The following is a 26,295-nucleotide window of genomic DNA, read 5'->3' on the forward strand; positions in this document are numbered from 1 at the left end:
CCAGGTCTTCCAGAGCGTGTGGGGGGGGGGGATGCAGGAACGGGGGCGGGGGGGGGGGGGAGGGCGGAGGAGGGGCAAGAGGAGATAATCCATCCCGACAACAGGAGAGCCTAGAGATTTCAGTCACAAAACACACATTCCCGAATTTTCAACAGACTCATATCTTGGTAAGGTCTGTGCCCAAACAGTGCAGTCTGACTGGGGTCATGGCAGCGATTATGGGTTATGGGAACAAGCAGCTGCTGGGGCTCTATTTGGGCGGGCACCGGGCAAAACCACCTCCCGCCAATCTGTCCTAGTCTATTCAGTTCTGTGGGGGTCAGAGATTAACTGGTGCTTTGAATTTCTTTCGAGATTGATTCAGGGTCTCTGGAGCAAGACCGATAGATGAGCTTGAATGGCTGAGACCGAGGTGGTTTTTTAAACTTTTGGGAGTTTAATTTCTTGGAAAACTTGGTCCTGAGTTGTTAACCAGAGTTATGGTGGCGATTTGGGGGTGTCAGGAGGCAGAGGGTACCATGAAGCTGCTGATGGCCTTGTCCCACTATGTCCAGGTAAACCCGCCAGTACTGCTGTGCTCTCTGGGCCCTAGTGGCAGTGGCAGCTGTGGCCCCTGCAGGGGCCATGACACAATAGCCAGAGTTGCTACTGTCAGTGGCTCCTGCGCTCTGGGTGGGCTGTAGCCACCATTCTGGCAGAACCTGCCTGGGGGCTCACTCCTATCTCCAGACAGTTGGTGCTCAGCAAGGGTTTCCCCATAATATGCTGCAGGCGGCAGTGGCAGCACTAGGCTGGTCTGGGGAAGAAATGGAGGTGGCGACACCCTGTCAGCGGCGACTTGCGTGAGCCGGCCTCCCCTGGTGGGAACCCAGGTAGGTACCCCTTCAACTCTGGGGCCCATGCTCTATGGCCGTGCCAAGTTGGACTCGTGGAGCCCGATTCATCCTGCTAAATTTCTGCAGCGGCCAGCTGCCCATCGCGCTGGGAGCTGCAGTAGCTCTCGTAGCTCCCGGCCACCCTCATGAGGCACACTCCAACCGGCACTCCTTCGCGGGCACCAGTTTGGCTCCACTTAAAGTCACTATTTTGGAGAGAAAATATTGAAAAGGCACTTACAGTCTTTCGCCCTGACAATTTCTGACCCCACAGACCCCCCACTGCTCAGAGTTCTGCAAGCTGCTGCAGGTTCTGCTCGTTCTCCTGCCTGCGGCCGCATCCACCACCACCTCGTCTCCTCCCCTGGTACACAGACACTTTCCAGATGCTTCCCCCCCCCAGCCCCCACCCCCCGTCTTCCTTCATTCTCTCTTCATAAACACTATTATTATTTCCATATTTCACATAGCTAAACTGAGGTTTAGAAAGTTAATATACCCCAAGACATTTTGTAAGAGGGGTCTTGCACTACGGGGTCATGCCTCCAAACTCCAAACTGGACATTTTCACTCAACTCCATCAAAGAAGACAGCAGTTCTTGGGCTTCTGGTCAAAAGTATAGATATTGGTAGAAAGGCAGTGACAAATGCCATTTCTGCAAAGCTTTAATATTTATAAAATAAAAATAATTTAATATTTTAATAATAAGCCCACTGGTAAAACTTAGGGCTTACTCCTGGTCCCATGCTCCAGCATCACTCGTAGTGGTATTTGGGAAACCACATGCAGTGTGCGTGGGTGAACCCGGTTAGCCAAAGGCAAGGCAAGTACCTTAACCTCTGAACTATCTCTCCAATCTGACATAAATTTAATAAATAAAACAAAACTCTACAACGTCTCATTAAGATAGCTTGCCCCTGCTCCATCATTCCATCTCCATCACACTACATCAAAAAGTAGAAGTTTCTATGCTGGGGGTGTGGAGCAAAGTAGCACAGCAGGTAGGACGTTTGCCTTGCACGAGGCCGACCTGGGTTTAATTCCCAGCATCTCATATGTTCCCCTGCACACCGCCAAGAGTAATTGCTGAGTGCATAGCTAGGAGTAACCCCTGTGCATCAATGGGTGTGACCTAAAAAGGAAAAAAAAGAAGTTTCTATGCTGGATTTGTTTGCAATATGAATATTCCAATTTCCCATCTATCTTATCTCTCCACTGAGTTTTCAACTTGACATAATTGATTGACTTCCCTGTATGAAAAATAAAGATGAAGAGATCAGACTCATTTTTCCAGCACAGACCCCTCATCTTTCCACTCAATTCAGCCTGCATTAGGGATAAATCAGTATTTAATGCCATAACTGTGTATATCACCGAGGGCCGAACTACACCTTATTTTGTGGCTTATATTTCTTGTATTAAGTTGCTTTTCCTAGATTTTAAAAGAGCTTGTTTTGTTCCCATAGTCTCCTGTGTGTTTCTGACACTTAAGTTGAACTCTCACTAGACTCTGACATTTTAGATGAACTTTCAGTTTCCTTTTCCATGGAGACAGTCTTTCGGCAGCTGTCTGTCCTTTTGTGCTCTCGGCCTGCTGCTCCTCTGCAGTTCTTTTGCTCTTACACTGAGTACGCCCATCCTTTCTCATTTGTAGTCTACTCCTAATAACATGGTTGAAATGCCTTCCTTTTTTTTTTTTTTTTTTTTTTGCTTTTTGGGTCACAACCCAGCGATGCTCAGGGGTTACTCCTGGCTTTACACTCAGGAATTACTCCTGGCGGTGCTTGGGGGAACATATGGGATGCCGGGGATCGAACCCGGGTCGGCCCCGTGCAAGGCAAACGCCCTACCTGCTGTGCTATTGCTCCAGCCCCTGAAATGCCTTCCTTTTAAAAAGCCTTAGTCCACTGTGAAGTAACAAATCGTTCAAGGGCCTTTTCAGAATGGAGAGTTGCGAGGTAAATGGTTTGTGGTATTGCAAGTCAGAAAATATTTTTATTGTGTCTTTGAGCTTGATTGTGGCTTGGCTTGATACAGGATTCAAGCTTAAAACTCATTTTCCCTCTGAATGTTAAAGGTAGTCCTTCAACTGGCACATGGTCTGTGTTACTGTTGAAAAGTTCAGTGAAATCCCTCCTGATTTCATATCCTTTTCACGAGAACATTTTCTCTCTCTTTCTCTCTCTTTGGAAAAACATTTAATTTCTTTTCTGTATCTTTGACCTTCTAACAATACATCTTGATTTGGATAGTCTTCATTGCACTGAACCCTTGATAAGTTCCTTTAATTTGAAAATATCCTTCAACCCAAACATTTTTATCCTCTTTGATAATGTCACCTCATTAATCTATTACCGTAAAACACATTTTCTAAGTCTTTTAATAATGAAGTTTCTGAGGTTTGGGTTTTCTGTTGTATTTTCCACCTTTGTTTTTTATTCAAGTTTCTGAAAAAAAAATCTTAAAATTTTTATTTCAGTTCTTGCTTTTTTTTGTTTGTATCACTGCATTCTTTTTAACCTTAAATGACTTTTTTTTCTGAAAGGTTTTTTAAATATAGTGTTCTTCCATTTTATTTGTTTGTGCAACATCTATTTTAGTCTCTGAAGATACTGTGCAGAATGTTTTCCAGCTGCTCTATTGAATTGTTTCTAGAGAATGGAATAATTATAAGGAACTTTTACTCTGTATTAGATTCAAATGCCAGTTTACCATTGACATTGATCAATGACCTTGGGAAAGTTACCTTACTGGTAGTTACCAATTTTCTCAATAGAACTAAGATAATATGATATCTATTGCATAGAATTTTGGGGAAGTACAAATGAGATTAATATATGCAAGTCACTTAGAACATGAGTGTCGAAAAATAGTAAGCCTGTATGGTATGTTATTATATTCATTTCCTCGGAGTTCTCTTTCTATTTAGGTTTATTTTAGTCTTTGTGTTAGACGGCTGTTCTCAAGGTCTGGTAATTAATGGTTATGTGTTCATATTTTAGAGGGAGGAACCAAAGAGTCAATTGCAAGTTCTTTGTGTGCCTTGGGAGCCTGGAGCTCCCTCGCAGGAAGCCTAATTCCCTGATGTTTTGCTCAAGAGATCATACAATAAAAGAGCACTCGTGAGGAGCATCCACCTTTGGAATCACGCCAATAACTAAAAACTCGCCAAGTGAAAATCAGTGAGTGCACTGAGACCATCCAGCTTCCCGAACCCGAAGAAGTCGTCATCGTCGTCTTCATCATCATCATCATCATCATATTTCTGTTGGTTTATATCTCTAAATTATGCAGAAAAACAATAGAGAGGGGCGCTGGAGAGATAGTACAGCAGGTAGGGCATTTGGCTTACATGCAGTTGGCTGGGTTTTTATTCCCAACACCCCATATGGTCCCTGAGCACCACCAGAAGTGATTCCTGAGCGCAGAGTAAGGAGTAATCTCTGAGCATCACTACATGTGACCCCCAAACATACATGTATACATACATATATGCTATAGATCTATGGGAGAAAGTGGTAGTACTACTCTAAGAAGCACTAAGAAAGCAGTATAGTTTGAGATTTGTGAGTTTCAGCTAGTTGTCCAGAAATAACACTGATGGCTGCTCTTTTCTTTGTTGATTTTGAAGCCACACTCAACAGTATGCAAGAATCACTCCTGGTGGTACATAGCGACCATGTGTGGTGCTGGGGATTAAACTAGGATAGGTAAAATGCAAGACAGGTGCTTTAATCCCTGTACTTATCATTGGCCCCTGCATATCTCTTATTTTAAAGTCTACTAGACAACATTGTTGCTTGATTCTCAGTAGACTAAAAATGTCTATCTCTACTACATTTAACTTAGTCATAGAAGTATATATGAGGAATTTAAGAGGAGACCTCCCACTAAGGCATATTAATAAACTATTTTCTAAGTACTAAGACTATACCTATGATAAGCCACCTCTAATAAAGATAATAAAATTGTTGTCTGGATTAGTGATTTTTTTCTCTTTGTGTGTCATCAGTTCTCTTAGCTAATATCATCCAAATTAATTTCTATAATTAGGATTATAGAAATTTTAATTTTTTAATTAAAAAGCAGTATTTTAAGGAATATATCCTTTTGAAAACTCAAAGGAGTACTTCAAATTAAGGGGAAAGAAAGTGGAATTCTATGTGTCAGAGAAACCTTATAAGTTAAAACACTTTTGGAAAAGAGATGTCCACAAACAGTAAGTTTTGTCTTTTAGGAACAGATAAACCAGTATTAAATAAAATGCAACATAATTTTTTGAAGTATATATGTTTAAACTCTGGTGCAACCATTTCACTGAGGAGATAGTATTTGGACTTTGATAATCTTGACAGAGACCTTGTGTCTAAAATATATTTATATCAAGTCACTAGACATTGCTTACATTTCACTGTTCATTTCATTTCTGCCACAGAGAATGAGATTAGACTTCTAAAGTAGTCTTTGCTACAAGGGTTGGTAAAAACAGAGAGTAGTCAAGGAGATCTCACAGGGGAAAAGGTAACTAAGCACCCACATGGAAACATTTAAATTTAAACAACTATAAACTATGAAATCAATTATTCAAAATATAACTGTCAAATTGAACTTCTCTTGTTGAAATTTTAGTCAGTGTTTATTTGAAATGTTTATTTAAAATTCTAAATTTAAGATAAATATCGCATTAGGTTAGCAGGGGAAATTTTACCTATTCTAGTTTTATTCAGTTACAGTAAACTATAGGAACAGTGAAAGTTGCCTGGAAGATATTTTCTGAAAACTTCTGTTGTTAACAATCACAGGTTGATCCCTAAACTTTGGCAGTTTAGTGCTGTGTGTAAGAACATGTATTATATTGTACGTCAATTATGTATAGTATATTATGCGTCTATAGTTTAAGTGCCACATTCAGTGAAAGGTTTACATAGTTCCAATTTAACACTGCTTCAAAAACAATACATTCATTGTTTTAATAGATCAACTCTTTGTGAAGTGCATCTGCAAAAGGGGATGTGGCCTAGTGGTTTTCAAATGCTATTCCATTAACAGATGTTGGTCCCCAGGCATAAAATGGTTGAAAAATACTGATCTACCACAGTGGTTATTAACTGCTGGTTCTTGGACTGGTTCTTGGCCAGCTGCCTGTCCTTAGGTTTAAAGGTTTAAAAGGTTGAACTCCAGTACGATTCAGGATTCCAATCCTTGACATCTTTCCCAAGAATAAAAAACATTAATTCAAGTTAGTTTGCACACACTTATGTTCATTTCAGCACTATTTCAATAGCCAAGAAATGCAAACAAATGAATTGTGGTATAATAGACAATGGAATATGGAAGTCAGAAGGAGAAATATAAATATTTGATGAATTCATTTGTATGCAATATATATGTTATATATATACATATACATATATATATATATATATATATATATATATAAAGCAAAGAAGCAGGCAGTATGTAATGAGAACCTCTTGGACCTTAAATTCAGAACTGATGTTATGAAGAAGAATGAGGAAATGAAGAGGGGGAGTAAAAGTAAAACTGAAACTGGTGGTGGTGGTGGAGGGCAGTAATTTTGAACACCATAAGCATAAAGGTAAATACTATTATAACTATCTTATCTCAACTAAAATAAAAATTAAAAGCAAAAAAATAAGAGCTCACTGTTAATAAGTAACATGGTGATAACCCCTTGTCACTGTAAACTGTGGAATAAAACATCAGTTTCAAACTTCAACAAAATCTTAGAACTACCTGGAGGGTGGAAGAACCACACATTTTTCTGTCCCTAATTGCTTTTGATTCAACAAGTCTAAACTGGACCCTGAGAATTTACATTTCAAACAAGACACAGGTGCTATTGCTGATTGAGAAAACACTCTTTGGGGACCGCTAATCTATTTCAAGTCATTATATCAGGACCCCTAATGTCTCTGTGTTTATGAACTAGGAGGTCATGGGGTCACTTATTTTCTGAACATGAATTTTCTCCTGTTTCAGACAGATACAAAAACAAAATGAAGCATACTTCACAAAGAATTAGAGAGAGAGTCCCCAATCAACCTATTTATCACTGTGAGAAAACATATCCAGAATCACCATCAGGAACTTGAACCATAGACTGGTTGAATTTACAAGAGCCAAATGAAAGCTCCAGAAAAAGCACCTCACAACTACAAGTGAGAGCATATTTTGTGTCTCTCTGAGACCCCTTCCACTCATGGCTCTGAGACATGCTTAAACAGATGAAGCCAGTGCCATAAATTCAGTTGGCATCCAGGCTCAGCCTTGTATTCTCCTAGAATCATGCCCAATAGAGTCTCTGAATAAAATAGGCAGAAGCAAGCACAAAGAACCATGGCGATTGTGACTTGCTCTCCTTTTTTGGACAAAGATGTTTGGCAGGAATCTCCATAGAATCACCCTTTGAGGATTAGTCACTAAAGATCTAAATCACTGAAGAACAAAAAAGCATGTTGATACAAGTTTCATGTCAGGAAGGACTTGAGCTGACAGGGGTGACTCTTCCACCCAATTTAACTGCTAAATCTCAACAGATGTAAGCATGTAAAGCTGTGTTTGTGCTATAGGTAGATTTCAGCATATTGAAGGGCTATTTTCACCAAACATTTGACAAAAGTGAGAATATGATTTTTGTCATTTTGATTTTTATTATATTGAGAAGGATAGAGACAACAACATCATAAAAGCAGTAACTATGCTTGGAACATTGCATTGTAAGTACTTAATAAGTAAATATATATACAAGTGCCAGAAAAAAAAACTTGTGAAATAATGATGTGATTCTACTTTGGAATTTTTGGGGGTTTGTTTTCACTTATTAATTTTATTTCTTATTTTAATTTTATTTTTATAAAGTTGTTCACAATAATTTATTACATTCAATATTATAAAATCTACTCTGGAATTTTAATCATGAAGAAAAAAATCATAACAATGAGAAGAAGCAGAGTCACCAGTTTATTATTATAAACATAATTTGAAGAAAAGTCAATGACAAGCAGAGAGTATATCTTGCTGTGCCCTTCTCATCTCTGGCCTTAGCATATCAGAAAGATGGTTCAATGGACTAGAGCACACGATTTACTTGCGGGAGTCCTAGATTAAATCTGGAACTGTAAGTTCTCCTGAGTAATATCAGGTATGTGCCCTCAACATTTCCCTTATTGCTCAAGCAGTTTTTTTTTTAATTGTGGAGTGTTAGAAGCATTCTCTCTAATTTAGCACCACTGCATTTAGTTTCACTAAAATATATTTCCAAAAATTAAAAAAAAACACCTTTATCTCCTACTCCAGGAACTCCCTTCCATTATGAAAGATCTAGGAAGTCCCCAAACTTTCTCTCTCTTTTCTCTAGTTCTATGTTTATAACTTGTCTGTTTCTATTTTTTCCTCTTTCCTCAAGTTAGGGTTGAAATATTTTTAGACACAAACAGAGTCACCTCTCATGACTGGAAATTTTGATGTACCCCAGGAAAACTCTTTTTCTTTTCCTCCTAGAATATGGTGGATACCTTCTGTCCTTGTCTTCCTTGTTCCTGTTACTATAGACCAAGCATTTTTCCCCTCGCCCACAGACTTGATTTAAACACTGTGGCTTACGAAATTGTTCATGATGATTTATTACAGGCATTCAATATTCCAACACTAATCCCACCACCACTATCACCTTCCCTCCATTATTGTCTTCAACTTTCCCAACCACCCCTCAAGCCTGTCCCCATAGCAGGCCCAGAGTTAACCAATAACTTGCTAACAGAATAATCAAAAATATTTCCTTAGAAGAAAATTAGTGAAAATTGTGGTTTATCACCATGGAGACGTTAAATCCTTGTCTTAGGAATTACTAAAATATTACAAGTTAAGTCTCCTGTGTTAGTGTTTTTGTTAGTTGAAATTGGTTGACTTCCACATTACATCCCATCCAATCTGGTGTGCTACTACTGGGTTATAAGTGTTGTAGAGTTTGGAGATGTCTCCCGAGGAAATCCAGAATTTTTAACTAGGTGGTACAGATGGAGTTAAATTATTAACTGGGAAATGGCTTTAGACCAAAGCTTCTTAAATAGTTACACTTGTGACTCCTTTTAACCTGAGAAATGCACCAGCAGCCAAAACTGTCAGAGACACCTTAAATTCATTATGTGGTTGATTTAAAATTAATTTTTGGTCATTGTATATTCAGAAGCTTTCTACTGTTGCCAATAGTTTTCATGACCCCCAATATTCAGTTAAGCAAATCCAGTTTAAGAGGCTAGGTTATAAACCACCACCATCAAATAGCAATGTAACAAAAGCCTCAATTTTAGTAAAAAAGATTTCTAGGAGCCACATTTTAAAGGGGGCAGGAGGAGGTGAAATTAAATGTAGTTATTATATTTAAGCCATTATATCTAAAATATTTTGAAAATTAGTCAATATGAAATCATGAACGAATTATTTTGCTTTCTTCTGTACAGCATTTAAAATTCTGTGCACATTTGACATTTAGCACTTCTCACTTTGAACTAACCATATTTTCAGTGCTCAACAGACATGCCGTTTTAGCTGGGCACACATATTCTGTTAGACCATAATACTTATAGCTACATATCTTTTGATTTGGTAACTGCATTGCCTTGCCAATGCAATCATCATTAAACTAGTGTCACCCCTACCCTCTGTCCAGTTTACTCAATCTGATCTATTTTTCCATTTTCTAAAAATTTTCCATTTTGAGGAGCAATCTTCTTGATAGGTCCTGTGGAAGCCCTTTTTTTTTATTCAAGGATTTTCATATTATTTACTGTGAATACCACTTGTATAGTTACCACACGAAAACATTTTTTCAACTTACAGACTCCTACTTTTAACCTATGCACTGAGGGACGGGAGAAATAATACAACAGTTAAGGTGCACACTAGCATCACCTGATCAGTATTTAATTTCCAACACCACTTAGTCCCCTTTTTACCAAGTGTAGTCCTGGAAGCTCCCTGTGGAAAAACCATCATGTGTGGCTCTGGGGACCTCCAGGACTGCAACTTCACATCTTTGGGCTTTTGTATTGAACCACCCAGACTGGTTGGCAGAGAATTGAATGTAGGGCAGGCTTCCTGAGTACTTGGAAGGCCCCCAAGAAAGAAAGAAATTAAAATAAAGTATGTACTGACCAAAGGTAAACATGCATAGAGTGACTGTTAACTTTTGGCAAACAGAATAAATAATAGTGCAAACAGATCCTCAGACCAGTAGCAAACATTAAAATGCACTTTGAATGATTGGTTGAACTCTAACTATCTTGAGAAACAGATTAACTAAGATGACATGAAACTGGAACCAGAATAGATGTCAGAGTGAAACAAACTTGATTTTATTGCTTACTAACTATAAAACATGTTTATCTCTTAATTTGCTCACCTCATGTGTAGAATGGTGACACACTGTGACAGTGATGGCTAGTTTTATTCCAACATCTGTTTATTCCTCTCTTCTTTTTGCTAAATTGGTCATAGTTATAGCCACCATCATTTATACTGATATAATTACTAACACGCTGGCACTTGTATTAGCAATTGCACACGTACTACATGGATCAATGCATGGAAATGAACTAAGAAATATATACTTCTTTATTTTGTTGGATTTACTTAACTTTATGCAACTATGAATGTTTATAGGCTTGTCATTTATTATGCTGATGCTTTATGACATAGGTGAAATGCTCATCAGGATAGTGTAAAGTGTTTAAAAACGTATGACTATGTCATCTTTCATTCATTTACTCCCCCAAAAAATCAATGCAGTATTTGTTGTTAAAATAAATAGTAAGGACTTGAGAAAAATATGAGGGGAGTCTGACATCTTCCTTTTTAAAATCACCTATTCTTTGGAATAAACTATGCCAAAAATTTAATGATATATTTTTTGTGACTCAATACCTATTATTATTATTATTATTATTTGTACAATGATACAGAAACACATATTCTCTTTACAAAAAGATGGGACAAAGGTCAGGGGAGATGACTCTAAGAGCTGGAGTGCATGATTTGCATGCAGTAATCCTAGGCATAATCCTGAGCATCTGCTAGAAGGAGCTCCCAAGCACAAAGCTGACATAAATACATAAATAAGAAAAGGGATGATGCTTTTCAGGAAGTTAAAAATTCCAGGAAGTAATTTTCTGTAGGAGCTTTATATTTTATTTTGTTTTCTAATTTAACTTTGTTCCACAGCTCTGTCTCAACTTTTAAACATCTTTATTATTTGAAATCAATTGTAAAAATGAAGGAGGCCGCTCATAAAATAGCATGGAACAACTGTGTAAAATTTCATTAGGTAATTTGGGAGTATTTAGTCAAAGCTCTGGCACATATTGAAAATAATAAACAGAAATATTGGCTTGGCCTTATCTCTGAGCTTAGTGTCAATATTTATTGTCAGAGAAGTAGCTTATTCTTCTACATAGACTACATATGTATATATGGGCTCTGTTGTATGGTAGTGGTATGTGTCATATTGGTTTTATTTTTTCCAGGATCTTCCTACTCTATGACTAACCATTCAGTGTCAAAACTGAACCCAAATCACACTTCATTCATCTGCCAGATAATGAGGCAACAAGTAATGTATTCAGCTACAGGAGCATTCGGGAAACTAAATGAACAGTTGTTGGAAGGATGCCTGCTTAGTGGGGTTCACCAAGGCTTAGCCAGACCTTTGATACCTGCAGAGATTGAAGTGAATCTAATGACTCTTACCTGACAACTGGTGATCAGGCTGCCCTGCGTCATGAATCACAGGGAGTGCCTGGTGTGGGTGGCAAGTTCCTGGGAGGAGCAATGACCTGGCTGAGCTTCTAAACAGACAAGGAATGAGGTTGTGTTGACCCTGGAGCTGAGGAAGGGCTGTGACAGAAGCTGTCACCCAGAAGGGTCAAAAATGAACAAACAAACAAAAACCCCTAATAATAAAAAATAAATAATAATTCCATTGACCTGTAAAGCTGATTAGTTTGCATTTCTTTAATGTCTAAACTATAATTACAGCCAAGCCTAGAAAAGTCTGGGTAGGATTTTTTTTCACGTGGAAGGCTTGTGTGAGCCCCACTCTCAGCCCCAAATAGATTTTTAAAAAATGCACACAATTCTAGGTGACAGAAGCAAAATTGCCAAAGTAGAAGAGACACGGAGTGGGGGAGAAAAAGAGAAGATCTGGAAGTAGCATAGGGCCCAAAGCACAGGGGCTTTGCTTGGGCTTGTCTGTGTAGAAGCAACATAACTCTATATGTCTGAACCACTAGACCCAACACTCCGGGAAGCATGAGACACAGACTAGTGATTACATTTTTAGAAATGTATCTGTCAGCTATTGAGGTTGGGAGGTGGGAGGGAACCTGGGATAAGGGTTGGAGGTGGTGATTTGGAGGTGGAAACGTTGTATATCTGAAACTCTAATATAACAACACTGCCAATCAGTACGTCCAAGTAAAAAAATACTTAAATAAAATTATTTTTTAAATTACTCATAATTCTGCCTTCAAAATAGAAGTCCAGGTAAATATTGCTAAAAAAAAATAAAACCAAGAGTAGCTCCTACCCTACAGCTCAGAAATTTATAAGTAACTTAATCAATTATTTATGAATCGGTTGCTTATAAATTACTAGTAATCGGCAGCATATCATCAACTATTTCTCTTGCAGAGTATTTCTGACTTCTTGAGTGACAACGCTGAAGTCTTTTAAAAAAAAAAGTTTTAAATTCTTTTTTAGAATTTTGTGGCAGGGGACTTTGATACTGTTTTCATGGACATAATTCCAGTGCTATACACATCACCAGTGTACCATTCTCCCTGGTACACTGTTCCCAGTACTCCAAACTCACCCCAACTAAATTGTATCAGAACCCCCATTATGCTGCCACTGGATCTTTGTTGCTACCTTCAGTATATCAGCTACTAGAGTCTTCTGTGGTCCTAATTAGATTAGAAATAACTCTGAACTCAATGTCATCATATGATTTCTTGCTTTCCTTCATTTATCCCTCTGTCCTTGAAAAGCTCTGCCTTAATTTCTGTAAGGGATTCACCAGGAGTGGGAGAGCCAGTCTTTCAAGTCACAGAAAAGCTTTGCTGGTGCAAGTTTGGCCTCCACCAGTTGAGAGACCTGAGTGAAGGTCTCAGTCCCATGTCTTGGCTTTTATGTACCTTTGTTTATGGAGGGAGTTATGAAGTGGCAGACACATTCTCAGGTAGGTAACTTCCCATGGCTCCTGGCCTTTGGAGTCCACACTTACGTGCAATATTCCTCTCTTGTAAAGTGATCAAGACCTGCGATCTACTTCAAACCCATAAACGTGACAAAGGCAATGAGCTGTCACTGTGATTAAGTGATTGTTATAAATGGCTCTTTCTTACTAGCAGACTTCTCTAGAGACTCTCCTTGCTAGTCAGGTGAAATAATTCACAGGAATATCCACGTGGCCTCTAGCACCTAGGGGAGACTGCGAGGATGTGTGGGTTATCCCCAGGAGACACCAGCATAAAGTCAGGCCTCTCAGTCCTATAACTGCAATAAATGAATTTTATCAACAAATAAAATGAACTTGGAAGTGGATTACTTCTTAGTTTAGTCTCCAGATGAGATTCAGTCCAGCTCACTCTCTGCTTGCAGTCTTGCAGACCTTAAGCAAAGAAACAAACTAAACCATGTCTGCCTACATTCCAGATTCACAAAACTGTGAGATAATAAAAGCCACAGAGTGTATGCTAATTCATTATACTGCATGAGATATCTCATAAAAGGTGTCAAGTAATAAAAAGAGTCTGAAAATAAATAGCCGAAGGAAGGAAGGAAGGAAGGAAGGAAGGAAGGAAGGAAGGAAGGAAGGAAGGAAGGAAGGAAGGAAGGAAGGAAGGAAGGAAGAAATATTCCTCCAGTCGAAGTTTATGGATTTTTTTTTCTTTTTGGGTCACACCTGGTGATGCAACAGGGGTTACTCCTGGCCCATGCACTTACAATTACTCCTGGTGGTATTCAGGAAACTATATGGGATGCTGGGAATCAAACCTGGGTCGGCTGCATGCAAGACAAACGCCCTAGCAATAGCTGTGCTATTGCTCTAGCCCCAGTTTATGAATTTTTGAAGACTTAATTTGACAATTTAAAAATCATACAGAAAACACAAAAAGGAAATTATAAGATTTTAAGAAAATAGAAAAATCAAATATTTACTTAGACTGGGAGAGAATGTAAGAAATATAACAATTTACTGCCAATAGAGGTTTAGGCAAGTTCATATGGATAAATTCTGTGAACACACAGGAATGAAAAAGAGCTTACAACTGATGATATAGGGCTCCAGAGCAGGTAGGGCACTTGCCTTGCATGTAGCCAACCAGGGTGCCATCCCTGGTGTTTGACATAGTCCCCTGAGCACTGCCAGAAGTGATTATTGAGCATGGAACTAGGATTTACCCCTGATCATTGCCAGGTGTAGTCCTAAAAAAATTCAAAACAAGAAACCTTATCAGATGCAATGCTGATGATGATGTCATTTATTATGTTTCAACTTCTTGAAACTGTGTATAAATGTCAGATTAAATAAGTAACTGATATATTTTTTAAAAAATAGTGGTCACTCCAGTAGTGCTGAGAGAGCAGTATGGCTTCTCCTTCTGTTACTTGGCTCAAAATTGTAGGGACTGATAGTCGAATGCTTAGCCCAGGGCATGCCCGAGGATCAGTAGAGCTGTATCTGGCAGAAGCAGAGCCAGGGAGTGTATCTGGCAGTGGGCATCAAACTCAGTGCCTTCCACATATTAGGTACCTGATCTTTAGACATAGATAACTTTAGTTATCACCCCAGATGCAGAAATAAATATTTATAGAACACCTATATCTGTTCATGTTCTGTACCACAAACTTTTAAAAATATTAAACATTAAATCTTTTACAGTAAGTAACAAATTATTTTTCATATTTTTAGCACACACACACATGCATCGATAGCCAGAGACGTACAAGTAGTACCTTGCTCCAAATTATCCAGCAAAAAAAATGCTTATATTTTTCACTATCTGCAATCTACCCAAAACAATCTAATGTTAAACTCTGCTGCTATACTTTATGCCCAAGGATGCTATAAAGGTAATCCTGATTCATTCCAATCTTTGTATTTTTAAAAAGTTCTTCAATATGTTCATGAATGAGGCAAATTTAAATATTGTGAAAATCAATGCACAAAAAAGAACTCCAAATGACTAAGACATGTATGGTGACATAGTCAACCTCCCCAGCAATCAGGGCCAAGGAAATTAAAGCAAGACATCTCTTCTTTTCATTTGGTTGGTGGCAATTAGAAAGTGTTAGCTATGCACTTGTAATCAGAGAATCTCCAGCTATTTACTGTGACATAAAACAGTAAGTTCAGAGAGTTTGTGTTATAGGATGGATTTTTTGCAAATAGCGTTGTAGTGACACACATTACACACCACAATGGCATCTTCTTTCTGCCTTCTCTAATTTCTTTTTGCCATGATTTTATTTTACCTTATTTATTTTAGCTTTTTTCTCATTCCTTTGGCCAGGCTTGTACAGTTATCTTCACATCCCCCCATGTGCAAAACCCACAAAACTTTGTGAGTGCAATGGAGGAAGTTATTTTCTTCTTACTTTCTGGAGTGTACATCTAACTACATGCCCATTGAAAATTCTAAATACCTAGTAATTTTTCCAGGCAGTGAATCCTTTGAGCCCCAAACTATATGAAAATAAACAAATAACTTTTACTATAATTTTCCTGTCTACTAAAATTTTAGTATTATATATTCTATTGTGCCACCTGTATATTTTACTAAGAAGTCCAAAATAAGTTTCTCTTTCCTCTCTTTTGCAAATTCAAAGTGTTCAGAGGTTGAAATATGATTTCTACTTGTTCTAGTTAGAACTATAGTAAAAGTTACCACTGGTATATCTGAGCATTACTTAATCTGAAAAGATAGAATTAAAAATTTCCAGACTAAAAAAAAATAGAACGTTACTCTCCAACTATATAGAATCAACTTAAAAGAGCGAGACAATGTTTCCATACTTAGCAGCAGAGTTCTAATAAAACTGCAATTATCTATTTTTTTCACTGAACTCTTCTGAAGCTGAATTTTTAGTATGGCTGACCCAAACAATAGCCTGTAAACATAAACCTTCAAATACAAAATACACATCTCATTCATAGTAGGTATTTTATAATTAAAGCACCATTTTCTTCTCTTAAGCTTCAAAATAACCTTAACTAATTATGATTTGTATCCTGTTTCAGAATGAAATAAAATAATAATAATGACCACTCGCTCCTTTGTTACAAAGAAGGACATATCTGATGACCCAGCTGGTTTGAGAAGTTCAGCAGTAAAAACATTTCTGCATTGATCTGCATTTGTCTAACTTAGGGGCTCCCTTAAGCATCAGCAACTCTCCTGCTCTGCCAAAGTGTAATTGTTAGAGTTGAGGGAGTGTTGGGTGGTCTGGGATCTACACCCTGTCATGCCTGCCAATTCAATCAAATAGTAATCAGAAAGCATGAAGACAGATGAATGCTTCATGAGTATTTTTCAGCATGGAGAGTGGAGTCAGAGGTACACAGTAGAGCAACACTTAGAAGGTCTCAAAACCATAAACTCCATGTGGCTTTCCACAATCACACTCAAATCTAATAATGTTTAAAATAAGTATTAAGAAAAGATCTTTTTTCAAATGTTCATAGGCTATTTTTGTGAAAGGAATGAAAAATGCTAGATTATCTCTAGAATCCTTTCTTTAATGTCATGAAACAATAACGTACAGTCAATCACGATGTCACAAAGACAATATTTCTGTGTAAATTTAGCATTATCCCAAGTCATAGATGTGAGTGTATAAAATTTTTACGAGTAATGGATTTACCCCAAAGCCCCATGCCTAAGAAGTGACAAAGCAGTTAAGCATATTTTTGACATGTAAATAAAGACCATAAGCATATGATAGGTGATTATTTTCAAAGAATAAACTTTGGAGAAGAGTCTAATCAATCTAGCACTTGTGTCAGAAATAAAATAAATTAAACTTGATAAATACTATGATACTATAGAAAGTTTCCAACAAAGAAATATGTAAAAATATACATATTTTTATCTGCTGCACATATACACATGACAAAAGAACTTTAATGACATTTATTTTTAATATAAATCTAAAACTTGGTTTAAAATTGTCCACTTGGTTTAAAATTGAGCCACTTTAAATGATCAATTTTGTAATAATTAAAAATCAACAATTCATGACATTGAAAATCATCCTTACACTTTCCACCATTAAGCTCAGGAATTCACCATGTTATCATAATTTATTTTGCATCTTATTTCAATTTAGTTCTTGAAAGATTAATATGTCTACAAATTTGTTTTAACATTCTAGGACTCAAGGTTCTTCATAGTTTCCAAAATATTGTTATTTTCTCCCCCCTGAAATATAGAAGTTACTGTTTTGCAAAAAGCTATGAAAACGGAGTGTGCATTCAGTTACACACTATCTTGTACAACTTGGGAAGGAATTAAGGGGAAAATACTCACAAAAAGATAATTGCCATGCAGATTCTTCTATTAGCTCATTTTGTTTTCTTTCTTTTTTCCTTCTTAATAAACAACAGAAAAATGTCTTTTGCAGTCCAAGAAAGTGTAACCTCTATCACATCATCTAGATGCACCACTGTTTTACACCTAAAAATCCGTAATAAATAAGATTATTCCAAAGAGCGCTGTAAAGCACGAGATTTCCTCAGTGGCTGTGACTGAAACTCATCATGACTTGAACACTGCAGCTAAGACCTCAAAGACTTAAGCACTGAGTAACAATGAAGATACTGTTTAATCAACTAGAATTGCAGCAGCAAAAAGCAAAAACAAAAACAAAACACAAAAACCTACCCCATGCAACAATGTGCTTCAGATAATAAAGGAAATGACTATCCTGAGGAAAGAGAAGTGATGGTTTGGTTTAAGAGGCAATCAGAAAAAAAAAGTAAACATAAAATATTGCCACCCTATCCTAGAAGATGTTAAAATCATAAAGAAAAATTCCAGAGGAAATATAAAAAGCTCACAGATGAGACAGCATTTACATAATCCATTTTAGGATGCACATTTTGCTAAATGATCTACAAAATTAGAAAAAGAGACTGATTCATTGTGGAGATTCATTATCTGAAAAGTACACAGTGTCCAGAAATTCTGTTGCCTCTTTCATCAGAAACAATGTGTGGTTTGCATTAGTAAGGATGGATGCTGAAGTTATTATTTTTTTTAAAGAGGAAAACTAAAGCATTAGTATCAGGCTCTTAGAGTACATGGGAGGATGAATGCTCATTTCCCAATGGAGAAGGCTTAGTAAACTGTAATAAAGTTACCATCTTTTCCCTTAAGCTAAAATATAAAAACTAGAAATTTCCAATATTCCTGAAACAAAGCAGCTATTTCTATAAATGATGCCCTTTTTGTATGTCATTCATATTTGCTTCAGAGATTCTGGTGTCGTTCTCATTCCTAGGATTGTAAACTCCCTTTTGAGGATAACTCATCTTCCTGGCTTCCAGTCTTTTTTTTCTGGAAATTACTCATCTTTGAATGAAAACAAATAATTACACTTTTTCTTCATGCCAACTAATAAGCTCCTAGAATATGGTATATGCCAGATTCATCAAGGGCTTTCAGTTAAAGCACATTTGGGAAGTCTTGCTTGGATTCTGATGTGTAAATATGCACATAGATGTTGGGAACCAGAATCCAGAATGCTGGAGTCCAGATTATGTACCGCTGCTCTGGAATGCTGACCCCAGCGGGGGTATCATCTGTTATATCTATGTTCCCCCTCCTGGAAGGATTTTTCCTTTAAAAAGGCTTTTACATTTATGTTTATCCTGATAAAATAATGCTCTCTCATATGGAATAGGCTAACCTGGATGGATCAAGATCGTTAGGCGCCTGACCTACGGAGAAGAATGTTGTTCTTCTCCTTTTAATGCTTATTGGTTCTAAGCAATGAATACTGTTCATGGAGGACAGTTGGGGATCTCAGACAATGAGGCTGTTTAGACTTCTGATCCTATGCTATTTTACTCTTAGTTCTGTCTTTTTTTCTTAATCCTAGTGGCACCCTCTGCTTCAGGCCTGTTAATCTGGGGTCCCCTGCACATAATTTTTTTTTCTTCTTAGAGCAGTGAAGATTTTCAACCTATTCACCATTTGGTTGTGGTCACCAGAATAAGAGCATTGTCTTCATTTAAGAGTCTACACTGACTGCTTTACCGCTGCTGCATGAGCATGATCCCGGTGGCAACTGAACTACTTTGGACACGAGCAGCTCGCAGAAATGCCTCCAGACTGTGATCGGAGCCACTGACCCATGCAGCGCCAGTGGGGCAGGGTTTCTCTCTCCAGGCTTCTCCATCATATGAGCACCACAAAAGGGAAGTAAAAGCTTGCAGTGATGCAATTACTGGCAGAATTTTCCCTGGACTTCATACAAAAATCCAAGACCTAATATCTCTTAATTGTCAGCAAAGTGAAATGGTTCCTTGTTAGCAGGTCTGACTGTGGGGAGAAACTCCAAACAATAATACTGAGTTTTTTGTTGAAATATTGAAGGTTATCAAAGTAGCAGCCATTTCTCTAGACTGTGAACTAAGCCACAGCCCATGCCGGCCAAGGAAAGGAAATATCCTCCTTCCTCGGTTCTTTTCCATTTTCGGGGAAAAACACGGTGTGGCGTCCACCATATTATGAGGTCTATTAAGCAGGCACGAACTTAGAGGCACGGGAATTGGAGGGGGAAAAAAATTATGTACTTGGAACAGCGGGATGCTTGGGCAGTCTCAGGCCAATATCAGCGCATACTCCACCAAGATTCGACCCGGGTGGCCACACTTTTGTGCGGCCGCGTTGCTGCTGATCAACCAGAATCCGGAGGCCAACTAGACTACTTTTGGTTCCAGAAACTGTTGCAGCCATGTCTCTAGACTGTGAACTAAGCCATAGCCCCACGCCAGCCGAGGATGGGAAATACCCTTTTTTCTCATCGGGCAGCGTGGTGTCAGCCATAGTATGAGGACTATTTATTAAGTAGGCATGAACTTGGTGACGCGGGAAGAAGGAAAAAATATTCTATGTACTTGAAACAGTGGGACTTCATATTTCTCCATTCTCAGCAATGGAAAACTAATTATCAAATGCTTCCTTGGCAGTAGGGCTGTCTTTCTTGGGGGAAAACTCCAACAATAGTGAGTTTTGTGTTGAAATATGGAATGTAATCAAGGCAAAGAGAAAATGAAGTGAAATTTATCAATTACGCAGGCAGGGATGGGGGGTGGGGGGTGGGGGTGGGAGGTATACTGGGGTCTTTGGTGGTGGAATATGGGCACTGGTGAAGGGATGGGTGTTTGACTATTGTATAACTGAGACATAAGCCTGAGAACTTTGTAACTTTCCACATGGTGATTCAATAAAATAAATAATTTTTTTTAAAGAAAGTGTCTACACTGACCAGAGGATAGAATGAATTTTAACTCTGTTTTGTTTGGTGATCCTAACCAAATGTACCATCTGTCAAAGCCATATGTTGACAGCAATATTGATGGCAGTCTCAGGTCTAAGAAAATTATCAGAAAATTTTGCTCAGATGTTCACCTGTCAGGAAGATAGAATGAAAGAGTCAGGCCAAGGTTGACTGCTGTCGTAGGTTCTGAAACTATTTGCCTTAGTAGCTACTTAAGACATTAAATACTTCAGGTCTGTCTGTCTATCCCAATGAGTGGAAAACTACATGACAAAAATTAATTATTTGGTGGACATCATTCTTCTGCCAGTGTATGTGATGGTAGGACCCTCTCCATATTCAGGACAAGGTATTCTTTTCCCTGGACACCCCAAATGTTAGCTATTGACTGCCTCCAGTCATCCTCTTTCCAGCAGTTGTCTTTTAAGATTATGTTTACCTGGAGCAGAAAAAGGGGTAGCTCCTACAAAAGTCAGGGCAAATGAGGTTGCCTGATTTAAAGGTTGACAAAAATTCAGTAATCAAGTGAATCAAATCAAATTTAAGCACAATCTTGATTTTTTTTAGATGCGGAGATTTGATGTTGAACAAATCACAATAATAAGTAAAGATAGACTCAGTCACAAGCATTTCCACCTTTTGCGGAGGCTCCAATATGCTCTTCTGAGTGCACTATCAATTTGGTCTTCATTTTCAGTGTTCAGTAATTTTGTTTTGTTTTTTGATTTTGGTCCACACCTCGCTTGAGGTTTACTCCCTGACTCTGGGCTCAGAGATTATGCCTGATAGGTCTTGAAGGACCATAAGGGATGCTGGAGATTGAACCTGGGTCAACCATGTGAAAGCCAAGAACCCTACCATGTGTGCTATTGCTCTGGCCTAATGTTTAGTAATTTTAGCATGTGTTTTATTACATTCATTAGGATTTCTAAAAATTATGCATTACACTCTTATTTATCTTGATGATCAATTCTGCTACCCCTTAATTTTCTCTTTGAAGTGAATGCTTTGCTCACTTCTCCTAACTCCCAGCCCTAGGGGAGATCTCAGTGCCTGCCTCTTTGCCCTGCAGGGGGACCATCCGAAAGAGTCATCCCAGCAATTGAGGCTCAGTTGGGTTCCTTGAAGCCTTTCTTGTGATTTAATTACTGTCCAGCTTTACTTTCCTCACTCCCTTAACAGTGTGATTTTGAAGTGAATTCCTGCAGGAAAGTGTCTGTCTAGGAATCTGTTTTCCCTAAACAGTCCATAAAAGAGCAATGAAAATTAAAGTCCTGAGTGGCAAAAGGATGTGCCCAAGTTCTCAGACCACCTAAGTGGCAGATAGGGGATGCTTAGTCTAGTCTAAGAGCCCTTGCTCCTTTCTCCTCAGAATCTAATTTACAACCCCTACACTCCAAAAGATTAGAGCCAAAGATTAGGTTACCGCTAAATAAAACCGAGACGCCAACACCCCCCTGCACTTTTCTGCTTGAAATTCCTAATAGTTGACTGGAAATTAGGCTTCAACATTTCTAGGAATTAAATGTTTTGTTCATGTCAGACCCCATAATAGATAAGATAACGGTCCCAGAACCTATACATGTGTTCACTTAATTGGCAAAAGGATCTTTGTAAAGGTGATTGCATTGAGGGTGTTAAGATGGGAAGATTTTACCATATTTCCAGCTGGTCTCAAAATAACCCCAGGAGGTGTTATTAGGGAACCAGGAAGGAAGTGGAGAAAGTCAGAAAAGATGTGATACTGGAAGTAGAGAGTAGAGTCATGTGACCACCAGTCAGAGATGGCAGAAGCTGGAAAAGTCAAGAAAAAGTCAAGAAAAAGTCAAGAAAAGATGCTCTCTGACTCTAGAAGAAACACAGTTTGCGGTCACCTTGATTTGAGTCCCATAAAATGCTTTTGGACTTCTAACCTTCAGAGGTGTAACACACCACACACACACACACACACACACACACACACACACACCACATGCATATATATATGGCTTTTAAATTGGAAAGAACTTGGATCTATGCAAGGATTGATGATCTGTTCCGACTCCAGATGGTTGTGTTCTCCCAATGACAGATGGCAGTCCAGCACAGGCGGGGCCCTCTACAGGATAAAAAGGAGAGAAGTGATTGATACAGAAAGGTCTGCAAAAAGCTCTACAAAGCACCTTTTCCACTTCTCTGATTCTGTAGTAATATCCTTTGAGTTGTGGATATTGAATTACTATTATTTTGATATAAAACCAACTGTTCTGTTTTTCTTCTCCTCCCTTGCTGCACCCTGGTAGTGTGGAGTTTAAACTCTGCCTGCATTAAAGCAAAAATAAATATTCTTTTGCTCTTGTTGGTTATATACTTGGGTCTGATGGATCATCAAAATTTATTATGTAGCACTGTAGCACTGTCATCCCATTGTTCATTGATTTGCTTGAATGGGCACCAGTAATGTCTCCATTGTGAGAATTGTTATTACTGTTTTTGGCATATCAAATACACACTGGGTAGCTTGCCAGGCTCTGCTGTGCGGGCAGGATACTCTCGGTAGCTTGTTGGGCTCTCCAAGAGGGATGGAGGAATCAAACCCGGGTCGGCTGCATGCAAGGCGTGCAATGCCCTATGCACTGTACTATTGCTCTAGTCCAAGATTTATTATAAAGAAGAAAAATAGTAAAGAGATTTATACTTAGATTAGTTTAAAGAATATATAAAGCAAAATCATGATCATGATCACGATAGCCCGTTAATCACCGATTTCTCGGGCAGGCCCAGTAACATCTCATTCTGTTCTTTCCCTGAGATCTTAGAAGTCCATCTGGACTTGGCCCTCCCAACGATGTTGCAATGGGGCCTCTTCAGGGTCAGGGGAATGAGATCCAGCTTGTTACTAGATTTTGCATATGAATACACCATGGGAAGCTTGCAAGGCTGTCCCATGTGGGCAGGAAACTCTCAGAAGATTGCCAGTTTCTCCTAGAGGGAGAAGTAGGCTAAAGATATTGCTTCTGAAAGCTTGCTTTTAAGTCTCTCTGGATGTTGGCTGTTGATGGGATTACACACACCTGGGTTCCTCTGCCGGTACCTTCATGCATGAGGCCTGTCCAAACGTGTGGAGAGGGGCCTCCAGCATGGCTGTAGCTAGGTTCTGGTGGTCCTCGGCCGCCGGGAGCTCTGCTCAGTGTGGGGAGGGAAGCTGGAGCCCATCCCCTCCGAGGGGCACCGGGGAAGACAGCTAGGCATGCGGGCAAGAGAATAAAGCAAGATATTTTGGGTAAAAGCTAGAACAAGATAATTTGGGGCGTCAGGAAAATAACTTGAAGCAGAAAGTAGGGCTTTGCTGCAGGCAAGGAAGCTCTGTTATGAAAAAGAGGAAAGTCCCACATATGCATGAGTAGGGATGGGAGAGATAAGAGGCTAGGGGTAGTGCTGACGAACCTTCTAAACACCTTACACTGGTGTTCTAGCTCCAAATGAATAAAAGAAATGGTTCGCCTGTCAGTCAACTCATAGGACAGAGTCATCAACAGGAATCCTTAGCATTTGTGCAGATGAGTGTATCCTACCCTTTAGGATCAGTCAGCAGTACATTCCTGCTTATCCTATAGATTTCATACTATCTGCTAGCATCTTCCAAAATGCAGCACCCATTTTCCTACATTTTCTTGGTTCCTGTTTGGTCTGACTTATTTTCATTGTCTCACAGCTCCCCTGGACACAGTGGGCCTAAGAAATAGGAAGTCTAGCCCTGGACGTATAGCAAGGAATCCTTGGGAGCTGATGGAACTGACTTAATCTCTTGCAGCATACATATCAACATTCCCTTGTCATTTTCACAGCTGAGATGTTAGTCTATAAGTGGCTTCCTTTATATGTTAACAAAATAACCTGTAAATATAGAAGCCATTTTGCACAGAAGTAGGAAAATAAAGGTCATACCTTTCATATCTTCCTATTTGAAATTGCTTACTATACTGTTATGGGGGTATATTGATCTCTATGGTGGCATCTTCCTAACTTGGGAGAAAGAATTTGTCCTAATTTCCTGGGTAATTCAACCTGTTGAACCTTTCAGCAATCTAGGACCTATTCATCTTTAGTTCTACACTGAAGATATGCAATCCTTGATGCCCTTTTTTGGGTTTTTCATACATCTGGCAGAAAGAAAACAGAAGGTAGAATTATGATTTTGAGCAAATAATCTATCGTGTTATAATTACTTTATCAATGAAAGCAATTTTCTCCTCTAGTGAACTGAAATGTGTGCTTTTTTTAGAAGTTGGTCATCTGGACAGCAGCCTACATGCCTGTCTTTGTGTGTATGAATATTGGACTAAGTGGAGGAAAAGGTACAAAGGACTTGATGACTAGTTTGAATAGAGCTGCCTTAGGACAGGTCTTCTGTATCTGTTTAATCACTTCATTTAGTCAATTTCTGAGTATCTGAATGAACAAACATGCAGAAAACACTAGAGGAATGGTGTGGAGTCTTGCCCTGACTCTAGGCTTAGGTAAACACCTAAATCCTGTGTTGACCTTAGTAGGATTTACAAAGTTCTTAAAGCCTTGCCTATAATTTGGGATATCCAAAGTTTGTTCTCCTACTTTCAAATTGTAACAAGTAACAATATAAAAGAGTTTGAAGACTACCTTGAGCTAATTCATTGTCACTGTTATTCCATTGCTCACTGATTTGCTCAAGCAGGCACCAGTAATGTCTCCATTATGAGACTTGTTGTTACTGTTTTTGGCATATCAAATATGCCACGGGGTAGCTTGCCAGGCTCTGCCGTGCAGGTGAGATACTCTTAGTAGCTTGCCAGGCTCTCTGAGAGGGGCAGAGGTTGAGCTAAATATGAAAAAAAAAACTCTTAAAGATTTTTTTTCTCTTTATATGTATGCATTTAAATTAAAAGGTGTATATGTGTGCATATATAATATATATGTACTATTATGTATAGATGCATGAACAAATATTCACACTGGTATTTATACACATTTGTGTGTATATAGATAGCTCCAAGTTACTGCATACACTTATCTATATCTCTGATCTTTGTTCTGAGGAATAAAGAGCTCAGTGGCTTAAAATGACACCTTGCAGTATAAGTTCTCCGGTTCCTGCACTGATGCAGTCCCAAAGACCCAGCATGATATTGGCAGTTCTACTCATAATCCTTAATGCCACAAGTATAAGCTGCATTGGAGCCATGTATATGTGTATACCAGAACAAAAAAACACAGCCCCTTGCGCACTGCAACTAAAGATGTGCGTGAGCACCACAGTCTAGAAGTGCAGCTTCCGATGAGCATGTTTGTGAGCTCCATAGCAACGGTAAATTGAGCACTATGATCACAACATGTGAGCATCACAAATAGAGCCCTGGACCCCAGGGCCGGAGAGATAGTATACAGGTAAGGAACTTGCTTTGAATGTGGCTGACCCAGATTCAATTCCAGGCAATCCAGACGGATCTCCAAACCCCACCAGGAGTGATCCTTGAGCACAGAGCTAGGATTAAGCCCTGAACACAGTCAAGGATGGCCTAAAAACAAAACAAAAGAGTGGGACCTGCAGGGAGTATGTGCACAGCATCATAACCAAAGGTGTGTCACCCTCTGTGAGCACCTCATTCAAGTGAGTAATGCAATTTGATGGGTCACCCCCTCAGTTCATATACACAATGTGAGCACCATAGCTAAAAGTGGGAGCATCAACATTTAGGCAAGTCTGTAACCCCTAGTCATTGCAACACTAGCAATAATGAAGGGAAAGCAGGGTGGAATAAAATGAAGGGGTTAGACTAAGTGTCTAAATATTTTGTGTTCTGTTTGGGAGTCACA

The 26,295-nt window shown here is 38.8% G+C and overlaps 1 protein-coding gene across 1 annotated transcript in view; it reads right to left on the reverse strand.

Moving 5' to 3' along the window:
• The window catches only part of GALNT3 (polypeptide N-acetylgalactosaminyltransferase 3), a 111,928-nt gene extending 94,243 nt beyond the window's left edge, over positions 1-17,685 (reverse strand). The window contains exon 1 of the mRNA XM_055123404.1: positions 17,487-17,685. The gene's annotated coding sequence lies outside the window, so the exon portion shown is untranslated. The remainder of the gene's footprint in view (positions 1-17,486) is intronic.
• Positions 17,686-26,295: the final 8,610 nt, after the last annotated feature.

Source organism: Sorex araneus, chromosome X (assembly GCF_027595985.1).
Source record: "Sorex araneus isolate mSorAra2 chromosome X, mSorAra2.pri, whole genome shotgun sequence".
Lineage (NCBI taxonomy): Eukaryota > Metazoa > Chordata > Mammalia > Eulipotyphla > Soricidae > Sorex > Sorex araneus.